General features: G+C 42.0%; 1 protein-coding gene across 7 annotated transcripts in view; it reads left to right on the forward strand.

The window, feature by feature from the left end:
- The window catches only part of EPHA5 (EPH receptor A5), a 191,433-nt gene that overhangs the window by 44,876 nt on the left and 123,007 nt on the right, over positions 1 to 23,550 (forward strand). The gene's annotated exons all lie outside the window — the stretch shown is intronic.

The following is a 23,550-nucleotide window of genomic DNA, read 5'->3' on the forward strand; positions in this document are numbered from 1 at the left end:
GATGTGCTGAAGTTTTCCCACAAGTGGCTGGCTGAGGTTCCCAGATTGCTGGTCAACATAGTCTCCTGAATTATCAGAGGCCTTGTGCAAGAGATCTAGGGTACCCAAAGCCCAAGACTTTAAAAAGAATACTTACAAAGACCAACAGTGTACAATATCATTTTGTGGTTTGCTGTATTACATGCTTGTTTATAAAATTTGCCCTTCTGTTGTAAATATGTAGCAGGTAGCCTAAAACTAATTTGCTTGCAAAAGAGAAGGTAAACAATTATTTCAATATAGTTTGCTCTTTGCAAAATTAATATCTATTGGTTATCGGTTCTATCTCAATTGGCTTGTCTTTGCAGCCACTTAATAATGGATTGTAATAGATACTGTGGGGAAGGCAGATGAATTCCACTTCAGCTGAAGTCTGTGTTGCATATTCTCTTCACCTCGCTCCAGACACTGATGATTGTTTGTAGTGCAGTACAAAGAATAGATCAGTGCATATCCACAGCAAACTGTGGTCTTGATCCTTTAGTCCTTGGTCACAAGCTTGTGACCCTGAAGATAGTTCAAATCTCTTCAAAGGTTGACATGGAGGAAAATGTAATGTTTGAGAGAAATGTTTGTGTTGGAGAAACCTCTACTAAACAGCACGTGGAGTGGTATTTTTGACCAGAATAGTCTCCTTTTTCTACAGATGTAGTCAATACAGCAAAATCTTGGTTTTGCTTTTCCTGTGCTAATAAAGATATTTCTCCTTTTAGGAGGGGAGAAGAGACTGACTCCATGTTTGATACTGTACAATGGAGGAGCTAAGATCAACATTATTCCAAGTTGAGGAAATACAGACTGCCACAGACAAGGGTGGATAGATCAGCCAGGTTTTGCTTAATTATGGCAGAAAATACCATGTCACAAAATGACAAGACACAGGTCTGGTGCTAGGTCTAGAATTTTTGGAGGATAGGAGTCTTCTATTAGTCACCCTTCAAGTCCTGTCCTCTGATGCTACATTTCTCAAAGCACACTTAAAGGTCTCATAAAAAAACAAACAAAACAAACAAAAAAACCCACTATTAAAAAAACCAACTATGAACCAAAACAGCAAACCTAAAAAAATACAGATTTAAACCAGAAACCTGAGGCTACCATTGAAGAAGCTGGGCTGCCTGTAGAGGGATTGCAGTGTTGACGTAGCAATCTGGGGTGTGCTTTCAGAAGACCTTAGTGATTAAAGGCTGTGCTTTCTGGTTTTGGGTCTAGGTTGGTTTTTTTTTTAATTTGTTTTTCTTAAGAGGGCAGTATGTGGCCTCTCAATTTATGACTGTGTTGGGTAGGGCTGTGATCATAATTAAGAAGTGTAAAGATGCTTTGTGGTGGTTTATCCCTGCTCTGTTCCTAAGGTATATTCACATAAACTGCTCTTTATCTCACCTACAGACAGGATTTTTATCACTTTATTGCTCTAGAGGTGTTAAAACCAGTAATTCTTTTTTTTTTTTTGTGTGGGGTAGCCCTAAAGTCCATCACCAAATCAATGGGACTTGAATGCCTATGGCAAATTCTGTTTGAGGGCCCCATTTGGATGTCCTGTGTTTACCCCAGGTCATTGTGCCAAGCTTTCCCTGCTGCTTGGCTCCAGGATGCTCTGTTGATAGGAGGCATTCAGCCTTAGGCAGTTCAGGAGGTCTGTATCCATCATGTATGGGAGTTCATGTCCATATCCCATGTAAGTAAAACACTTTTCTGGTTTCGTTATTGTTACATTCACAAAAACAAGACTGTCTTCTAGGACAGTAAAGTTAAACTTTACATCCCTGAGCAGAGTAAGTAACACCAAGAAAGGTCCTGGGTATTTGTAAATGCTGAACTTTTTTTCCACGGTCTGATTGATGCTAAGGAAATGCACTCCATGCTCCTGGCTGACATAATGGTGGTCTTGGCACTCTGCTGTGTAGCTTTCACAAACACCTAAACAACTTCTGACCTTTGGTTTGTAAATCACTTGGGTGCATCTTGCAAGTGATTTCCCAGTTTGCTTTCACTTAGTAAGCAGGTTTTTCATCACCATGCTTTGGGAAACATTTTCAACCCAGAAGAGCCTAGCTTTGTTTATTAAAATTTCTCCTGCAAAGTTGACATTTTCCAATCTCTAGTGTCACGTCTGGACAGAGCAGACTACACTCTTTTATTAGAGGTGATGTAAATCCCAGTCATCCTCACAAACATATGGGAACTATTGAAATCCCTTCTGCCTACAAATCATTAATTGGCAATGATGTTCTGAATTCATCATCTTGTCAGCAGGGTTCCTGTTTGAAGAAGGCACTGACAGTAACAGCTGAGCAATTTCTCTCACTGGGGACTCTGAGGTTGTAAATATGACATGGTCTAATCTCCTTATATAATGTGCTCACTCTGTCAATTAATATAGGCAGCTAGGTAGTAGTTACTGTAAAAAACCCAAAACTATTTTGATTTTTATACCTCTTTTGGCAACATGGTACATTTATCAGCAACTGCTAGGGACAGCTAGAGGTAAATTGTGACTGTGTTAGGACATGTTTGTAAAGGATCAGTGTTAAGGTTCATTATTCACAAGAATATATTGCTGTGCTAGTTAATAAGAGAAATTAAAGCAGTTGCTCAGTGAATTTCTATGCTAGTTTCCAGAGTGGTGGTTTGGTAGCACTAAAGGATGGTGATGGGCTTTGCCTCAGTTCAGCTGGTGATGGGCTTTGCCTCAGTTCAGCTGGTGGTTTCTGAATGGATCCTTGAGGAAAATGCCCGCTTTCAAGTCTGCTTGGCCAGTTTCAAGTCTCCTAATGGTGGTCTCTGCCCTAGCAGGCAGTACTTAAACAAAGCTGAGGGACAGATCCTAAAAAAAATTGGTAAATTTTTTTTACCAATTACCTGTAAAAATTGGTGTGGTGCCACTGACATTTCTCCCTTTACCCATTGAGGGGTTTGACCAAATAAAATTGTCTGCCCAGTCTCTGCTTTCCTTCTTCCTGCACTGGCATAGGTGAGTTTTATTGTAACTTCAGTTTTAGTTGCTTACTGTAAATATCAGCACTCAAACCATTGGGGTTTGTGTAGGAAATGAATACTGTGACAAGGGCACCTTCTGGCACTTCTCTTTGTATTCATCCTCACCTTCAGCCCAATATGTTTTCAGTGAGCAGCAAGAAGTAATTATTTTTGTGCTTTTAAAGACAGTTGAGCCCGTGCAACTGGAAGAGAGGGGATGTTGACACGTTAAGCTAATGAGAGCCAAACCCATTTGCCGTGGTGAGGTCCTACTACTGTCCAGTGGGCTGCAAATGTAATTGATTTTGCAGAGCCTGATCTTTTTTCAGATGACTTTAGAACTGAAGCGCAAATAAATTAAATATTTGAGTAAAGAAAAAACGGAAGAAAAGAAAACTCCACAGAAGGAGAGCCAAAGTGAAAAGGTGAGTAATGAGTTCAGGAGGTCATGACACTCTCCTTTCCGAGAATCAGTGCATGCTGCCACTTGAAGAGACATCAAAAGGAGTACAGCTGGTTTTAGCTAGCTAGAAGGTATATAGACAAGCTTACAGATGTTAGAGGTGGACAAAATAATGGAGGAAAACTCAGTGATATCTTTCTTCACCCTTGTTGTCTTCTGAGGAGCAACACTGAAACTGAGGGCTGGAGGAAAGATGGGTTGGGGTATAGTTTGTGATTTTGGAAAGGAGCTGCTGCCAGAAAAAAAACCCTGGTTTTGTTTGTTTGATTGTTTGTTTGTTTGGTTTGGTTTGGGGTTTTTTTTTTGTTTTGTTTTGGTTTTTTGGGTGGTTTTTGGGGTTTTTTTTTTTGTTGTTTTGTTTGGTTTTTTGGGGTTTTTTTTGGTTTTGTTTTGTTTTGTTTTCCTTTTGTAAAACACTTCTGGAATGTTCAAGCCCTTCTGCTGTCTTAAATATTGATGTTTGTTTGATTATTTTTCCCTTAATCAACTTTGCTGAACATACCTCAATGCAATTACAAAACCATATTTATTTTTGCTGATTGTTCATTACTTGTGTTGTGATTTAGCTGAGCCCTTGCCAAAAGAAATGAGTTTCTTACAGAAAACAAGGGCTGCAGAAAAATGTTGTGTTCACAGGTCATTTATTTTGGACTAAATTAAAACTAATTGACACCTAGCTTATGTAGTTTAGAAGTTTACCTGCTGAATCAGTTCCTGGATGATTTTGTTGCTGGCTGATTGGGGGTGAATCAGAGCTACTCATCTTCCTCCAAAAGCAGAGCAATCAGTGCAGACTGTTTGAAGGCACTTTCCCAGAGCAGCGATTGCCATCCCGTTGATGAGCCACTCGAAGGACACTCGGAGGCAATTGTTTATTTACAGCTGTGCAGGAGCCAGCAGGCAGAGGGTAGTGACCCTTGGCTGGTGAGGAGCAGAAGGTACCAGCTGTGGAGGGCTGGGAAGCAACTGAGAACTTAAAATGGAGTGATGAGAGAGGCCTAACCTGTGAATAAAACAGGCAGCTGATACCGCAATAAAGAAAACCCTGTGTATTTGCATTTTATGTGTGGTTTTCTCAGGTGACACAGTGCATGACCTCAGCCATTGCCTTCCCTATCCCCTTATTTCTAGAAATGGAAACATGGTGCTGCACAGGTACTCTTATTTTGAAACTTGATCTTTTGCTCCAGAGCTGACAGTGTTTCTGCTTTTAGACCTGATATAGCTGCAGTAGGGGGGCAACTTTTCTTCAGTCCATTCCACAACTTGCCTGCCTCTCTGCCTCATGTTGGCTGAATTCTCTCTCTCCCCCCTCTCCTCCTTGTTACCTATGCTAGAAAGGCAGCATACTGCTAAACCCTGCCTGTCTTGTGGGAGACTTCCTGGCTGGGACTCAGGTGGATAAGGCAAGTGTGCTTTTACTTTCATAGGGGAGTGGAAAGCAAGCAAAGTCCAGGGATGATAAAAAGAAAGGAAAAAAATACCTCTTTTTAATTGTTCTACTGGGAGGTGATTACATGGCAAGAAAAACAGTGATGGAAATATTTGGTATATGGAGAATACTAAATCTGGAAGTACAGTTGCCCCTCCAGGGAGTTCTTTGCCCATCATTCATACTTCTTGTGCGTTTTTCTGATTAAAACCAAATTGGCTGGGAATATAGCATGCTAGGTGTTTATATAATTATGAACTGAAGTACCTAGTTAATTTTAATTAGTCACAAACCCAGCCAGTGTCAGAATAGCTGAATTTTTGGCCACACAACATGTATTCTCTTTTCAAATGTAAAGAAAGTCACTTGAATGCAAAATGCAGTTGTCACTGAAGGGAGAATGGGCTTTATTCTGTAGAGAGAGAGAGGTGTGTGCATGTATATATTTAGGTGTTTTGTTCTGCAGCTGAAATAATTAACAAGAGCAGGGAAATGTTTTGCACAGATCAAAATTGTATTGCAGCAGGACTGATTAAATATTACTGTCTTTGTTTTGGTTTGTGTGGGTATATTTGCCCTCCTTTTTATCGGAGGCACGGTGTCCATCTATGTGCAATGGTTTATACTTTACTAATGAGCTGTAACTTTCTGCACTATCTTGTATACTCATAACCCCACGGACTGAAGATCTTTTCCTTGTTCTGCAGCAATGCTTTCAGGCTGCTGCTTTGACCAACTTAACCTTCCTGCTCTTTGCAGTCTGGCTGTTGTGCAGTCACCTTTCCGAAGGACAGTTAAGAAGTACTTTATTCCCTTCACCAAGTGTAGATTGAGCAGTGCAAACAAAATAAGGTTTGGAAATGGCTTCAGAAGTGTAAACTGTGAAGGTCATGTTTGCTTCTTAACCATAAGATATTTTGGGACAGATCTTAGGGTATGCTTTTTAGTCTGGTCCTAGGTAACTAAATGATATTTACTTGAGCGGTGCCTTTGTTTAGTTTTGTCATTCCTGAAGATGCTGTATCCATTGGTAGATTAGGGAATTTGTTGAATTATGGGATGGCTGAGGTGTTGCAGGACAAAAGGAGTCTTGGCCATGGTGTGGTTAGATTCCTTTGCTTGCCAGCTTTGACTTTGAATGGCTTGGAAACGGCTCACTTATTAATTGTGGTTTTTTGAAAAAATTGACTCTGGAAAACTACTAAGGATAAAGTGCATGAATGCTTGTTGGCAATGCAGTGAATTTAATTGCCTTGATTTAAGATACAGCTGTGCCCAGCTGCCCACTCTGTCCCAGTGCTGGAAGCTACTGCTGGCTCTGTAAAACTGGATAGTTTGCCCATGACTGATGTGATCAGTGGAGTGCTTGTCCTGATGTCCTGGCCTGGGGGCACTCTCCCTAGATGGTGATCTGTAGCAGAAGGGTCGCTGCAACCACTTGAACTGCCAAGGGTCTGCTAGAGCTCGTTTGTCAGAACCCTCATTCCACCTAATTTATATGGCGTATTAAAATGAAGTGGTACTATTGTTTTGCTCATAATTTGGGTTTTCAGTTTTGTATTTCTCATTTAGAAACACTTATCAGTAGTTAATGATGTGTTGACATTTCAATAATAAGCTTCCCTCTCTGCATGCTTTACATCTTGACCATTTTCACTTGCTCTGGATTAAAATAGAGGTTGAAATCCAGGCTCCACAAAAGCAGGCTATAATTGTGCCTTGTATGGACAGATTCACAGCTTATATTTTATTTTATTTCTTTAGCTGAATAAACTTGCATCCTTTACAAGGTAAGTGTTCAGTAGAATGAAGTAAGAGCAATGAAACTGCAATACGGATGTCTGTAGAAAGAGTTGAATCTGCTCTTCATGATAAAAGAGATACCCATTTATTTTACTGGAAGATTGTTCATTTTCTGTCACTGAAGAAGTTAATCTAGTATAGACAGAATTGTATGTATGAACAACACAGGGTTAAGATTGTATTGAACATGGTTCTGATGAGCTTCCATTTTTTATTTCCCTCAGGGTGGTTAAGAGGTTTTTCATATTGGAGCAAACTCAGAGGGGTAGGTGTTACATAAACCCCAAAAACAGATTAGAGGAAGAAAAACCCAAACAAACCAAGACAAAGAGGCAATTCAAGGCTTGTGGATGTCCTTTATTACTTTCATACACCTGTCTTTATAAATTTATGTCCTTAAAAATACAGCTGAAGTTTGAAGAACTGGGATTTGAGATGACAACTTTCTTCTCACTGTAAATGACAGTCAATCAATTTAATGCCAAGAAAAATTCTACTTCCCTTCTCCTGAAAACTCAGGCTTTAAGAGCTGCAGGTAAGTGGCAGTATCAGGACAACCTCCCTGGCTGGGGGGTTTGAAAGAATACTATCCCTGCCTGCATGCCTCCTCATGCCACCTACAGTTATATTCCTGGAAGCAGGATGGGCAGGAGAGGATACACATCAGCAGAGCACCTTCATCTGCATCTTCATGCTCCTCACAGAGCCTGCTGTGGCAGTGATGGTGCTGGGCTCAGCCTCCTTGACAGGTTTGCCTGACCAGTGTGGCACTGGGGGTGGTGCTGACTTGAGATGTGACCCATTCTTGCAGTGACACTTGGAGGGGTATCCTGAGCCAAGTCCTCACAGTAGGCTTTGACTAGCTTATGAGTAGTTTTACTGCCACTTGAGAAGTGAGTTTTTTCACTTTGAGGAAAGAAACAGTTAATGCAGACTATTAAAATCGCTTCCGGGTGATGTGAAGGGCTTTCCTCTGTTGGATCTTCAACTATCCACTTCATGAAGTAGGTCAAAGTCACTATTCCTGGTTTTACAAACAACAGCCTTGGGCTGGAGACTGAGTTGTTCTATGCTATTCAGAAACTAGAGCCTGAACCAGGATTTTGGGTATCAGTGCTGTGCTCGATCTCATGTGCTCTTGTTATGCCCTTAGACTAACCTAAAGCCCTTTTAAGATCATTCCTCTCCAGGAGGATTCATTGGGAAATAACAATGAAATTAACATTCCTCTAGAGATGGAATTTGGACAGAAATTGTCATTTCAAAAGGCTTGCTTTTGTACCTCAGTTAGAGGCTTTTTTTCAAAAAACCACTTGGCCTGGAGGTGCACTTTCTGAACAGGACTCTCACATCACCTAGAGGCTCTGCCTAGTGTGGCAGCTGTGCCAGGGAATCCATCTCCACCCAAGGGTTCATTTCACTGCCAAAACATCAGCATTATTGACTACCAGACCCTCTGCATATATATACAAAAGCATCCCCTGTCCCAGCAGGCTGTCCAGTGTGTGGACTGTCTGCATGTATGTGACTGGCATTATTGCAATAAAGGGAGCCTGTCTAGGGAGCCAACATGATCTTTGTTGAACTCCAAGTGATGGTTGCTGCCCAGGTGAAATCACTGTCTCCTGCCTGGGCTGGGAGTCACTCTGGTACAGCACTAATTCCACAAATAACACATTAGAGGGCTTACACCAGATTGGACAGTCTGTCATCCCACTGCAGTGGTGACAGGGGTCACAGTGCTGCCTTCAAAAGCTGCCTGGAAAGGAAGGTTTTTAATTACTGCAGAGCATGGGGAATGTGCTAATTTGTAATTTGGCGGAAGCAACCTGCAGGCTGCAGCTTCCCTGCTCCAAACTGCTTCTCAGATAGCTTGCAGCCCAGGCAGTAATAGAGCTAGGAGTGTGGGCTTCATTACTGCTGGGGCTCTGGCAGGTTCAAGAAGCGACAGTAATGTTGGAATCTTGGGACAGGAGCCAGTGTTTTATTAGTATAAATCCAAGGCAATTGGGCATGTTAATTACTGGAAGAAATTCACAGCAGGGAGGAAGAGGTCCAGGATGATGGGGAGATGCCATATATAATTGCCAAGGTCCACAGATGCCCTGTGACCCTGTGCTGCTGGGATTTCCTGCATTGCAATGGTTGACTTGCAGCAGATTGAGTGTCATCATTGCAGGCTGCAATGTCCAGAGCAAAGTGCCTGCAGAGGGAATATGAGGCAAAAATAGCTTAAGGCTCACAGAGTACTGTAGCAAAAATAATCATGGGACCCTCCAGTACCAAGTCAGATGTTGGTCAGGGCATTTGTGGGCACATGAGTGTGCTTGTAAGGGGTAAGCAGACAGGTGATCTGATTTTACTCTTCCTGTCCTACCTGATTTTGGGTCTGCTTTTTGCTCGAGCACTTGATGCTCTTTTACTGCCAGAGCAGATGATCAGCAAGAGACTCTTTACAGAAGTGAAATGCTACAAACCTATGAAGTAAAAGGCAGGTGTCTGTCTTGCAAAATTATCTTTCCCTCTCTGCCTACCCAAAGTCCTCAGTCAGGCTCAGATAAAAGCTTTTCTCTCCTCCCCGGGCACAAGACTGGCCCATATTATTTATTTATTTGTAATTTTTTTTAGAAGAGCTTTTACATTATTTTTCTTTGCTTTCACAGTTCAAGCATGATTTAATGTGTCAAAACTAGTTTGCTTAGCTGGCCTTGATTATCTTGCATACTTCCACTAAAACAGGGCAGTCATCCTTCCAGGCACTGCTGCTGCCCAGACAAATGAAGTGTCACAGCAGCTAGGACCTGCTCTTGTGTTGTGACAGCAGCAGCATCCTTCAACAAAGCCATCAGCAGGGAATTTAGACAGGGGTAATGCCTACAGATATGGCTTGGGTCAGGGCAGCGTGGGCCCACACAGGCAGATGTGGAGACACACTTATGCTCGAGAGACTTCATCGATCGTTCATGTGCAAAGGCATTCTGGTCCAGATTGAGAGTCTAGCTAGTGCTAGAGACAGAAAGAAACCATCCTGATGGTGCCTGCACTAGTGAGCCTGGCAGAAATAACACTGAGAGACCTTGCTGCAGGGTAGTGCTGCCAGACTGATACATCTGGTTGCAGGTTTCCTGGTAGAAATGAATTGCAGTGTGATCTTTTGCATTTTGTAGTCAGTGGGGATTTTATCATTGATTTTGGTGGGATGGAGATGATAATCCTTTATGATATGTTAACTAAATTATTTCCTGGCCTAGATCTTTATTAACTGTCATGCTGATTGCCAGCAGAACACAGCCTATAGGAAGGAAATTTGGTTCATGATAATTGGTATAACTCAGACCTATTTGTCAGCAAATGGTCAGATCCTGATCTCCTCCGAACTTCCTAAATATCAGTTTCTGGCATTTTGTGGTTGTCTTTTTCTCATGTAATGCAGGAGGACACTGGCTAAAGTTCATCCACCTGTTTCTGGTCTCTTCTCCATTGAACAGAGTAGGGAAAATTTTTGAGTCACTTCTCACTCTAGTTAGTTTAAAATGGCATAGCAGCCCTTGAGCCTGGCTGCAGGACATGGTGCATTGTAGGAGGCCTTCCCTAAGGTGCTGCTGTGTGCTCAGCTGAGCAAGAGCTCTGCACTTGGCATCCTCATCATTGATGTCTTCAGGCTCTTGTCTCCTGGATGCATCAGTAACACTCAGCAGTCAGGTCAGACATCTCCTGGTGTGTTTTTGCTGGGGTGTGTGGGATGGCTGCCAGCTGGAAATCTGGTGTTCAGGGTCTAGTGGAATCGTTGTGTGAGTCTGTTATTGATGGAGCTCTGACCGTGGCTAATGGCATTGACGAGTTGCATCGTCCTGATGGTGAAGGCATTGGGTCATGCATGGCTCTGAAATGTAGCATGTTAAATGCACTGGTAGATGGGGGGAAGTGCTCCCTGCCAAATCCTGCCCTTCTGAAATATTGTGGGACTGTTTGATTTGGTGGCCTCTTCTTTTCTCCTGTTTTGTTTCTTTGTCTTGGATTTTGTTTGGGGTTTTTTTTGTTGGTGTTTTTTTGTTGTTGTTGTTTTTGTTTATTTGTTGGGTTTTTGTTTGGTTGGTTTTGTCTTTTTTGTTGTAGTTTTAAGTTTTTGTCTTTTTTTGTTGTAGTTTTAAGTTTTTGTCCTTTTTCCCAGTAAAAGACTATGTAAGATCAGACCTTGGTGTGTAAAACGCTGGCCAGTGTTGTCTGGCAACTTGATTCCATGACTCTGTAAACTGACACAAAAAGTGTTTATCAAGATCCCTGTGCATGACTCCTTCTGTGTCTTCAGCCATTCAGGTTATGTGCATGTCATTTGGCTGTACTTTGTGGGCACTGTGCACACAACTAAAAACATGATGCCTCCAATGTGGCATCTGTGTTCAATACGTTGTGTAGCTCTGTGCTAAGAAGAAAAATGAGTATTTTACAAGAAAAAACAAACCAGCCCATACGTGAATGAATGTTTTCAGGTGACGGCATTTGCTCTTAGGTTGGAAGCATAAAAGCACCAGCTTAAAGTTGTAGTGTTCATTTCCACTGAACTTACTGTAAGTATTTTGCCATTCTGGTTGGGAAGAAGCAGAGGCAACCCAACATTTGCACCGCAGTTCTGTCTCTAGGACTGAGTGTGCATTGGGTGATTTAGTGAGAGGCACCTGTTGCTGCTTGTGTGCTGCTGGCAGGTGGGTGAGGGCCCATGGAAAGCCAAGCTAGAACATCTCTGGTTGTGGAGTCACTTTCAGTGTTTTGCACTGCCTGCATGCATGAAAACAGTGTGGGCTGTGGACACAAAGAAACAAAAATATTCCTGCAAGTTTATTGAGCAAAGGCTTCTGGTTTAACAAATTCAAATTTTACATGTTTCAAAGACTGATTTCCAGATGCCATTGGGAAGAGTGTCAGGCCACATTCAGATTAGCCTTATTGTTCCATAATATCTTACTGGAGTACAAGGTTAATTAGTACCATAGGCAATATGCATTATTCATCACAGCAATCAGGCTTTTCTTCTGTTGGTCTGTTGTATGCTGCAAATGTTTTCCCTTCCATTAACAAATTCTTGATATATCATTTTCAAATTTAATCCTGCCAAATCATATTTGTGATATATAAATTATCTGGGCACTCTGATACTGATGAAAAAATACTTCAGGTGTCAAAAGTACTATAATTTTAATGTTTAACTCCTGGCTTGCTTGGGCATAAACCTGAAGGATTGTGGGAGCTACAAGATGATTTTATTAATGCCCATCTTCAACCTGCCCCAAAGTGGGGATAGCACTGGTGACACAAGTAGTGCAGTTGTTTATAGGAGTGTTTTCAGTGCTAATTATCAGCAGTATTTCATTGCAGGTGTGCAGTGCTGAACTTGTGTTGCTGCTATGGTACTGTGGCTGCTTTCAATACCTCAGCACAGATCTCAAGCATCTCTATTCCCACTCTGATGTTTGTGACAGGGAGAGGTTCTTTGTAGCAGGGCTCCTTCAAGCAGGAGGGCTAAACATGAGGTGCTGTGGGCTGCAGCTGTCAGCACTGGCTGGTGGGTTTGCAGAAGGTCTAGCAAGCCGTGGTTTTCACTTGCAAGGTGTGTTTGTGTTGCAGAGGGTTTGGCCTTTCTTTCTCAGTTTGAGAAACCTTCACTACCTCATCCTCAGCTGGCAGTGTGTCCACTGAGAAGAGTCACGCAGGAGGAAGAGTTACACAGTGAAGTGATTCATCTATTCCTTGCTCATTTTCACCCCTGGGGTCTTGCTGCCCTCTTTGTCCAGCCTTCAGGAGTCTGAGTCAATCCCATATCCTGAGATTACAGTGTTGAAGATGCCTGGCATAGCTTCCAAAACAGCACTTGGAAAACATGGTGATCCCTCTCTGCCACCACACCTACTGAAAGAATAGTATTAGTCTGAAAGATATCTGAAACTTGTTTCACTGCTGCTTTCAGGCTCTGATGTTTCACCCTGGCTGCCTTCTGGAAGAGTTTTCCAGCCTTCTGTCAGCTGCACACATGTGCATTAAAGTGTGTGGATGGGTATTAGGAGGCAAAACTGAGACACAAAACTGGGTGACTTGCCAAAGGTCGCACAAACCAATTTTGATGGAACTAGGAGGCTCAGGCTTCCTGCTTCTGCCATCCTTGCTTCAAGATCATTAGCAATTTTTCTCATCTCTCTTGCTGTCCTGAAAAGGATTTAGGCATGAACTTCCTTTCTAACATAAAGTGGGGTGGCCTCCTTGCACAGCTGGGCATGTCTTGCAAAGTGATGTTGTGCTGTCAGGGCCCTGCGGGAGTAGCTTGAACTGACATGGCTGGAGGATAAATATGGCAGATTTCTACCTTAAATAGCCTGTGGCAACAATTCCACTGCTCAGGCAAGGAATGCTTGAGATTCCTTTGTGTTCACATCTGCAAGTAAATATTTTCCGGCAGTCCTGACTCACTTCCCTTCTGCCCCTCTTGTTTTGTATGTGCATTGTTCTCCCTCCTGACTTTCCCTTTAGGAGGAGCCAGCTTAGGTGGCTGCTTTTCTGCTTGCCTCCTCCCGGCTGGCATGGAGGGGAATTCCAAGGGCAGGATTTTCACAGTGGAATGCAGAACACAATGTTTGATTTGTGTCAGATAACAGAAAAGGAAGAAATGCTTTGAAAGCAAGTACCCCTGGTGTGTCCGGGGCTTTCTGGGGCAGTTTGGAAACAGCTTTTTAGCGAGAACAGGCAGGTGGATAAGTGCCCAAATTACACCTATCTGTCAAACAACTGGCAAATGTCTGTGGTCTTTGATTTAGATGTTGTTGTGATATAAACAAATGAGCAGTCACAGGACTATAAAGTGGTGATGATGAGTATTATTCTTTTCTCCTGATTATTACCCACTGCTTTGAAACAAGTAGTTGAGATTCTTGTCAAGACCTCTGCTCGTGTGTAAAAGTGCATTTGTAGAGCAATTCTGATTGCTTCCAGTTAAAAAGGAATACATGCAATGTTTCCTTAAGAGTTGGTTGTAGGCAACAGAATAATAAGTAAAACGTACATAAAGTATAATTATGTAAATCACCAAAAGTGGAATGGCTTAATCAGCTTAGTCTTTAAGAGTCACATCAATAACTTATGAGCTTTGATAAATGTGCAGTGTATAGATCCTACTTTGTAGCACACTGTTACGACATAATGGCAAAGGAATATAATTTTTCAAATAATTTCTGAGGACAAACCCAAAAATTCACAGCATTCAGTGGTGTGTGAATTTTGTGTTGTGTTGTAAATCATCATGGCTAAAAGTATTAATGAGAGAAAATCTTCTGCAGATGCTGCATCCATAGATCTCTGAAATAGCTTGTGGGGGCAAACACTAGACTATGTGGCTGATAAATAATAGAAGAGGTTCACTCCCTCTCCTCCTCTCCCTTTTCTTAGGTTTACATGACATGAGCACTGCTTGGAAAAAGTAGAATGGCGTTCAGTCTGTACCAGAATGTCACAAAAGCCATAGTTTTTCCAGAGAAAAGTTATATTTCTGTTTTGGAGCAGTGGGTCTGTAAGTGTGTGTGTCTGAAGACAAGCAAAAGCTATTTATTGCCACAGCTGTCTGACACCATGAGTAAAGAAAGAACAATGAAATCAGAGAGTATGCATAGGAAGGGAAAAAGCCCATCATCTTTGCTTCAGCCACACAGATATAACCAGCCTGTTTGCCTTTTTCAGATGTCCTTAAACATGCAAACAACATATGTACCTGAGGCTGTGCCCAAAGGAGGGGAGGTCTGTTCCACCCCAGGAACCTACTGATGTGGCATTTGGCAGGCACTGTGGATACTCTGTTGTATCTTTCCCTTGTATTTATGTCTGATAAATTTATCACATCTTCTTGTTAAAGAAGGATGTGGTGCTTGTGCTAATGAAAATGACCCCATAAACTCAGGTTTATCCTCTTTTTTTTTTGTTGTTTTTTTTTCTTTTGGACTCTGCTTTGATAGTTTGATTTCTAATGGCAGCAGGAAATTAAAGTCTCCTAGATGCTTTTAAAATGACCATGTTTGGAAATATTTTGAATCTTCATTTCTTAAGGAAAAAGTATCAGGTTGTACTGTATATAGCTTGTTTGTGTTTTGTAAAAGGCAATAAGGAAATGTAGGATTTCCAGGGCTTTAAAACAGCAACAACATAAATGTTAGTAGCACTAACACAAGGCTTCTTCAAACACAAGGGAGTTTTGTGGGTGATGATGAAGAAAAAAGGACTGAGCAGTCAATCTCAGTTATGCTTCTTGTACACTTGCCTTTCTGAGATGGAATTTCCAGGGCTTTTGTCACCAGATCAGATATCTGTTGTACCTTGGGGATGTCATTATCTTCATTTGGTAATGGGGAGCAAAACAAAGAAAGGAATTGCCAAAATCATGCATCATTCAGTGGAAAATCAGCCTTCCCAATCTCGTAGTGTACTTTCTAAACTGCATGCCTGTGCAGATACATGACTGCTATTCCTTCTCATTAGTGAGTGTAGGCATGTGTCTTCTGTATTTTAGCTGATCTTAAGTGACTTGCTTTCCTGGCAATAGCTTCAGTGATGTGATTTGTCATTTACAGTTGAGGGGGTTTTTTCCCATATATGTAGGCCAGGATTTCAACTGTAGCTCAGTCAAACACTTGATTACATTTTGTATTAGATGTTCTTACAGTCTACAGGATATTCTCAACTAGGTTAGGAAAGCTAGAGGCAGGACAACATCGTCAATATCTGAGTATTTACTTTGTTACGTCTTAGGTTATTGGAGAAATAAGAGATCTTTAAAATGTAGAAATTTCACTACTACAAAGTACATGGTATTACTGAGTTATCTTCTCTCCTGGATCAGGCTGGATTAAATAGTTTGCTCTTTGCTGACTTACTAAAAAGGGTACTTTGTGGCCTTTTCTGTTTTGCTGAAGCACCAGATCTGAAGACATGTTCCAGTGTTTGCTTTAAAATAGCATGCCACTGTGCATGGTGTTTCTACATATTTAATTACCTCTTGAAAAGAGAGTGAAAGTGAATCCATGCATGTTGCCTCTGTGACAACAGAACAAGATCTCTTCCCCTCAAGTTAAAATGAAAACAAAAGCTCTTCCTGACTTAGTGCAAAACTGGCAATCTACTGTTTAGACAAAACCTCTCAGACTTGCAGCTTCTACAGCCAAAACATACAAGTGCAAAGTCTCCAATAAGTGATAATTAATTAGCGTGTAGAAGTGAATCCTGCTGTGAGCCTTCTATCCCTTCAGTTAAACTGTTTTATAATGTAATGCTATCAAGATATTTCATTGTACACAGAAAGGAAAAAAATCATGAAATATGTGTTCTCAAATTCCCATATGAGGGTGAGTTCCTTTCATTTATCAAGCTTGCTGGTGTGCCTCCAGAAATTTTCTCCAAAAAGATGACTAGTTCTTTAATTACACTTAGATAGAGCTGTGTTTGTTGGTGGTGTTTGAAACTGCAGATTGAATTTAGTACTGTAAGTGTCATTAATCTGGTGAAATAAAAATACCGAGTTTTTAATAAGGTCTCAGTTTAATGTTTTTAAAAGCTCTGAAGAGATTTAATGCTAAAACAGCCAATATAAATCTGCTTGGCTCCTCTGTCTCTCTCATGCATGTATCTCTTTTCAAGGGAGCTTGGCTCACACTAATTGCAAAGCTGTTTACTGCCTGCATGAATTTGATGGACTCTCACTTTTATTGTTAAAAGTTGTCAACATCAGAGGTGACCAGGAAACTGATATGGCAGAGTCTATACATGGCATTAATTGCCCTGTGTTTTCTGTAGGACCACAGAAAAACCCCAGCCTTTCTGTTGTGCTCTAGATGCCTACAGCCGGTGTGAAAGAGTTCATGGGTTTGACTCATACTCTCTTTTAAGCCTTACCTGTGAGGTTTTGGCTCCTGTTTTGGTGGACTTGGCTATATCCTTGCTTTTTGATCTTGTCAACAAGGGTATATCCATGCCCCTACTTGATATTGCTGGTTGCAAGGCATTGGGAGATGGAGCTTTGTAGCTGCATCAACCTGGCACATAGAGGTATCACACAGTGCTAAATGGAGTAGAAATATGCCCTTTTTTTCATGATGACAAATGTTAATTCTTAAATAAGTTCCAGTCTTTTTTTTTGTTTGTTTTTCCTGTGGTGTTTTAGTTTTCCCTCTTTTTAGCCAAAGGTAGTTTTTATAGCAAGTAATCAGACTGGTAGGTTTCAAATGAGAAAGGGAGAACATTGCTTGATTGATGTTTAAATTTATATATATGAAACATGTGTGGAAATCTTGGTGACTTCTTTATTGAACTTTACTCATTCAACTTCTGTGGACCTGTCACCATTTATACTCAGTGCACAGTGGGTCCATCTTCCTCCTCCCTTCCTTGCTAAGCTTCCTTGTATGGGAGAGCCGAGGGGACCTTGCCCCTGGAGTTGGGATGGAGCTGCCTGCATGTCAGTGAGTGTATTTAGCCATCCTAATAGTAAATATTGTAGTTGAGAGGCAGTGGTATTCACAGGGGAGCTGTATCACTGCAGTCGCTTCAGAGCAACAAAGAGTGGAAGCTGCGCCAGCCTTGAAGATGAATCAGTGCTGCGGTGATTAAAGAGATATACATTTCCCGTGCTCCACGGAGGAGTCGGCACTGTTTTCCCCAGGGATTGTCGTCAGTCTGTAAATAAAAGATGCTGACAGTTTCCTTGGGGAGCAGCTTAAGGACTGAGAACATCGTTTGCCATTAGATACTCCTCATTAGTCAGTGGCTGACACAGGGAGGGCTGGGTGGGGCACTGAGCTTTGGCATTTTTCTTCTTCCTGGCATTATCACCCCTTCCCTTTCAGGGTTTGGTCCCACCAGCTAGCTGAGATGAGGGAATACCTGTGGATCTAAGGTGTTTTGGGGGGTGGAGGTGAGAAGTTTCCTTGGGGACTGAGTGCTGTGTGAAGTTAGAGAAGTGCAAATAAACACTGTGTCTCTCAGCAAGGGGCAGGGAGCCTGTGTGCTTGCGAGCTCGGGGCTGGCAGGGCACGGATGCTCCCGAGTACCACAGCACAGTTAATGAGCACTGCTGCTTTTCTTCCATCGATGTGTGAGCAGCTTGGCAAGCAGGCCAGGGAAGATGAGGGGGCAGCTCATGAGCTCAGTTACTGTCCTGCTCTTTAATTATTACTGTTTCCAAATCCCTTTCAGTATTCACAGCTCAATTTATGTGCTAATTGGCCCTTTTAATAATCAAAAGACAGAGACTGCAAAAGTCGGTGTGTGCGTCCTCTCAGCAGTGCCACTGTGTAGCTGTGATAAATTATCTGTGGCAAATGTTCTGTTGCTTTGTGGTGCTTGGCCTCTGTCAACCAGCACGTTTTCTGCTGGTTCTGGTGACCTCCTCTATAAAAATTCTGGTCTGGGAAGGAAAAACTGAGGGGAGAGTGGCTACAAAGTGCTGTGGCGCTGCTGGAGCAGAGCAATGCTGAGGCACAAGAGAGGGGATGATGCTTCAGGGAGGTTTTCTGCTTTGGGGATGGTGATAGAGGAGTGGAGACCATGCAGCTCCTCCCCCAGATGCTGTGTGAAGAGCTCTGCACCAAAAGTGCATGTTGAAGTGAATTACCCGTAGCTCCTCTTAAGGTACAAAAATAGGATTCTTCATTTTCACCACCTCCCTTGGCTTCCTGTGTCCGCCTCCTGCCCCTGTCCCCCTTGAGATCCGAGGTGGAGTGAAGCTCAGCTTCCTCAGTGCCTCTGGCTCTCCTCTCTGCTGTCACACACACCACCGCGTTTTGCTGGAGCTGCTCGAAATGCAGCTATTATTGTCGAGTACATGTCTGCTCTCATTCCCTCCCACTCACCCTCTGGTACCTTGTGCCGGGCTCTACTTTTTCCTGAACCCCCGCCCCAGTCATTCCTAGCATTTCCATGCCCCTCTCCCTCTTCCCGGATGCACCAGGGTGTGGGATAAGCCCCCTTCTGCACACCGCAGCCCTTCGGGTGCACTTGTGAGCCCCCACCAGTGCTGAAGTTTTCTGTGATATCCACATCAGGAAGAGCTAATGTGCTGGGATGCAGATTGCCTTTTGCCTTGGGATCAGGTTTACAGTGTCACCAGGCTCCCTGGCAAGTGGAATCAATGCCTTTTTTTTTCCTTTTTTTTTTCCTTTGTTTTTTTTCTTTGTATTTTTTTGCAACAGGCAGTTTTGTTCTGTGTGTGCGGGCAGAAAGGAGATGTAACACCCTTCCTGCTCCCAGCAGCATCCCAGGCAGCTCGGATGGGTGGAGTGGCAGGACCCAGCATCTGGGCTCCCTCCCACGAGCAGCTGAGTGAGTGGGACTGGAGAAAATTCCAGTCTTCCAGCTGCTGAGGAGGAGGTGCATAATGATATGAGCCTCAGAGAGTGATGGAGGGAAGGGACAGCTTGAGTTGCATGAGGGATGGATTATATCCTAAAGCATGTGAGTTTGTTTTTTCAGAGCTCTTTTGCAGGTACATGTGCGAGTGAGGAGTGTGGGTGTGGTCTGGGCCTCTGAGGATGCCCTGTCTTCTGCTTTTTTACAGAAGATGTTGCTTGTAATTTTTCCTGGAGTTGAGGAAGTATCCATTTGTACCCTTGAAAAAGTCAGCCTTTTGGAGGAAGCTATTTTTGTTGGTGCCTGGGCTTCGGGAAATATTACCAGCTTGCTTGCAAGATCATAAGAAGCTTTTTACTTACTGGGTGTTCTCCTTCCAGTGGTAACTGGTCAGTCTCTGAGGCCAACTCTTTTAGAGAGAAGTCAAACATATTCTGTGCATTAATTTATTTTTAATCATGTCATCACCTTGAATGAAATACACAAACCTTCTTTTCACCTTTCACAGCAATAAAATTGATAAAACAGCCTTGAAGTAGAAACTGTTTTCCTTATTTCTTGGTAAGTTTGTGGAAAGGAAAGGGAAGGCTATCTGATTTGTTAACAAGGCTTGGAAAACTCCCTTGGGAGATGTTGGTATCCATTACGACTGTGAGTCAGTGCAAAAAGAAGAGTCTGCAAAATAACCAGATCTACCTAGTGCATTGAAAACAACAGTCATGATACTGCTTTGAATAATACACTACTGCAGGATCCTGCTGGAGGTGAAATAAGATATAACACAGGAGAATCAAGAGTGAGTGTTGAAAACCAGGAGGTTGCTAGCTGCAGTGTATAATTACTTTAAAATATCTTTGAGTTTATCTTCTTTGCAGGCTTTGATTGACCAGAATTTTCTGGTCTATTTTTAAAACCAGTAATTTTCTTTTTTCTTTGTTTTCATGGAAAATAACAAACTGAATACAGGCTGATTTGTTTCAAGAAAGCCTACCTTATTAACTAGGGACATAAAGAACTCATGCTGAAAATGTTATAAGCCTGAGTTACATCTAGCTTGCAGTTTTTGTGTTAACCCATGCTCTGGCTTTATCTTTCTTCTGGTCGAAGGGATGTTGGCAGGAGGGGAAGATGTTCACATCCCTAAAAATATGTGTGGTGCTTAGTAGAGCAAACCTGATAAATTATTAACAAGAAGTATTTGTCAAAAGTGGTCAGTAAACACATAGTTCAGTGGGTTTTCCAGGTCTCCCTGGAGGAAGGTGGACGTAGTGACTGGGGAAGGGTTGCTGTGTGGGTCAAGCAGCCAAAAGGGAGACAGCAACATCCATGCTTGGTGAGAGGTATGACTCCAGACATAGGCTTAGACATGTTAAATATAGGTTCATCTAGGAAAAGAGTAAGTTTTAGACTACGTATTCCTTCAGTTTGTGGGAAAAAAAGTGGGAGAATCCTTGGGATTTAGCAACTTGTGAAGCTTTTCCTCACCTAACCTTTTTATATTGGTGGTTTCACAGCATGCAGTCTATGAAATGGTGTGGTTTTAGGGGGTTGGTATTCATTTCCAGTTGATAAGTCCCAGTTTGTCTCAAGCCAAGAGTGACCAGATGTAATTACCATATGATGGCTGAATGTAGATGTGGGAGTGTGGGAAAAGAGGGAGATATGAGGATACATGTAGAGTATTGGTTGTGTGTTGTTGGTTCTTGCAGTTATCAGCATCACAGTATTACAAATGTATGCATGCAAAAGTTGTGCAGTTTGCTTGAAAAATCATGAATTTTAAATCCTACTTATTTGTTGAATTCTTTGATTTGCCTCAGAGATTTTGAGCCTCTAGTTTTCATTTTAAATCTTTGCTTGGCAAATGCGAAGCCTGCAAAGCCAATTAGAAAAAGAAGGATGCAGATTGTGATTCAGATGGGTCATTTAATGTAAAATACAAAACAGGATGAAGATGAGAGTCCTGTCAAGAGTGGCAGCAAAATATAGGCAAACCTTTTGCAGCTGATACCGATTGCTCACTGCTCTAACTGAGGGGGTGGCTCCAGGAATAACTGGGTTAGGTTTTCTGACTTGAATTTGCTCCTAGGTGAGGTGAGATTAGTGTAATGAAACCCATTTGCCTTTAACGTCTCAGTGCTTTGCCTCTAATGTCTTTTTCATCAGAGGGGCAAACAGCCATACCCATCTGAAGATCAGTCTTGCTGTCTGTATCAGAGACTGTAATGTAAATAGGCTCTGAGAGGACTTGAAATAATAGAGGTGAGTTTTGGGAATACATACTGCTTTTATCTAGACTAAATGAATTCTCTGTTGGAAAAAAAACAAATGTTAGTCCCTGGTGCTGCCATTCTGTCACTTCTCTTTCCCAGCAAATTAAGATATTACCCATGGTGTAGTAAATTATTTAAGATCAATACACTTGGCGAGTTCTTATCTTGTCCAGTAGGCTGAAGATGAAAAATTATGCTGCATGTTTCCAAACGAAGTGTTTCATACATGATAAATAGTCTTTAAATTGTGCCTCACAGATGACATCATACCTAATAATACATTAGAGGTCTTTGTATCTATGCAGCTCTCATTTTGTCAGCTAGTGCTGCCTCATGAAAATAGGAGATTTTTTTTACCAGGGCCAGGCAGCTAGCCATGAAGGAGTAACTAAAGCAGATGTGGTAGTGGAAAATGTGGCATTGCAAGGCCAGTGTAGGTGAAGTGAATACTTAGATGTTGTAGAAAACCTTGAGGCTTTCTCTCGCATTTTTTTCTCTTTACCTTATTGAGAGTATCAAATGACCAAAGTGCAGAAACTAATGTTCAGCTTTAAAAACAACGGAGAGCAACTGAAATTTTCTAAATGGGGACGTGCACCTCTATGCTGAGCACAGGCCTTAATGCCTGTGTAATGATGTGCCTAGAAGGAAACTTATAGGGTTTTTTATATCTATTATATTAGTTACTAAAGCTGTCTACATGAAACTCCAAACTCAGCTCAGGTTAGAACCTGCTCATGAGAAGCTGAAAGCTGCCTCCTAGTTGTAGTACTATTATTTATGTGCTGAGGTACACTTCATTTATTTCAGACTGCAAGCAGTCAGTATACCTATTTATATCATATATGGCATGTCTCATATATACTTTAACTGATTTGGCCTTGGCTTAGAAGTGTTTTTCTGCTTTCTGTAAATAATAGTATGAAACATCTCATTATTTTAGGGAGTGATGAGCATGTGTGAATTATAACAATCCTGTATGGCCTTTCTTTGGAGCAGATGCAAGTCCTGACACAACTGGTAGTATTTCTTTATAGCTGTAGCTCTTTCCTGAGCTCTGATATATAAATGTTTGACCACTTTCCTCCTTTATTGAAAATTCCAGCTTTAAGACTTTATACTGGGGCAGGGGTGGTCTCTGACCAAAAGCTTCTCAAAGCTCACAGACGCCAAACCCTGGAGATGCCGACTGTTCCAGAGGTCTGCAGCACAGTCTCTCCTGCACCATCTGCATGATGGTGCACTGCAGTGATGGGGAGCTGCAGGCACTTCATCAGCTTGAAACCTTGTCTCTCATCAGTCTTTTATTTGGTGAGGGTTGTTTGCAAAGTTTTCTCCAAAAAGTGAACCTAAGGTTGTTTCTGCTTTTTTGTGTTTTCCTGAACATGGTAGTTAAGGTGGTGGCATCCAGTGGATATTGAGAGAATTATTTTCTTTACTTTAAATAGATTCAAAGCTTACTTGAAGTGCTGAAAAAACTGATGGTGGTTGGATCTGGTACTGAACTGGCATAGGTAAAATCATGGAATACCTACCTTTAGGTGGTAGGGTATGGCCAGCAAATGTCCATGTAAAGAACTCTAAAATAGGAATTTCTTATGATAAACACTTCTTATTTAAGTGAGAATACCAGTTAAAAGCATTTGCGACTGTAATGACCTTAATCTCCAGATTCAGTTTACTGTACAGAGTGTTTAAAATGCCTGAATTGTTCATGTCTTTTTTACACAAAGGATGCTGGATGCCTCAGTGGTCTTGGAGGCTACCCAAATCGGTCTTAAGGCTGGCTGTGACATGACCTAGAGAGATCCTCTGCAATAAATTCTCTTTCTAAGAGGAACCCAGCAGGTTTTGCTGGAGCATCCTGCTGGGATGAAGGAGAACGAGAAGCACGCAGTGCTCAGTGATGCGCAGGAGGACCATAAGGTGATGAGGAACCATGCTTGTGGCACGAGCAGCACAGGGCAATGAGGTGCTTGTGGTAGTGGGCATGACTAACCAGCAGATGCGTCTGGCCATTTCTGTGCCATGGTCTTTCCTAGTTGCTCCTGCACTGCTGTGAATTAATTTGGAGCAGCGTTGTGCTGTCTGTCTGATTTTGCTCAGAAGAACAAACTGGTAATTGTGTTAAATTGATCTTGCAAATGGGGGATGATGGCTTCTGTTTTTTGTCTTCGCACCTTCACTGT

Source organism: Camarhynchus parvulus, chromosome 4 (genome assembly GCF_901933205.1).
Source record: "Camarhynchus parvulus chromosome 4, STF_HiC, whole genome shotgun sequence".
Classification (NCBI taxonomy): domain Eukaryota; kingdom Metazoa; phylum Chordata; class Aves; order Passeriformes; family Thraupidae; genus Camarhynchus; species Camarhynchus parvulus.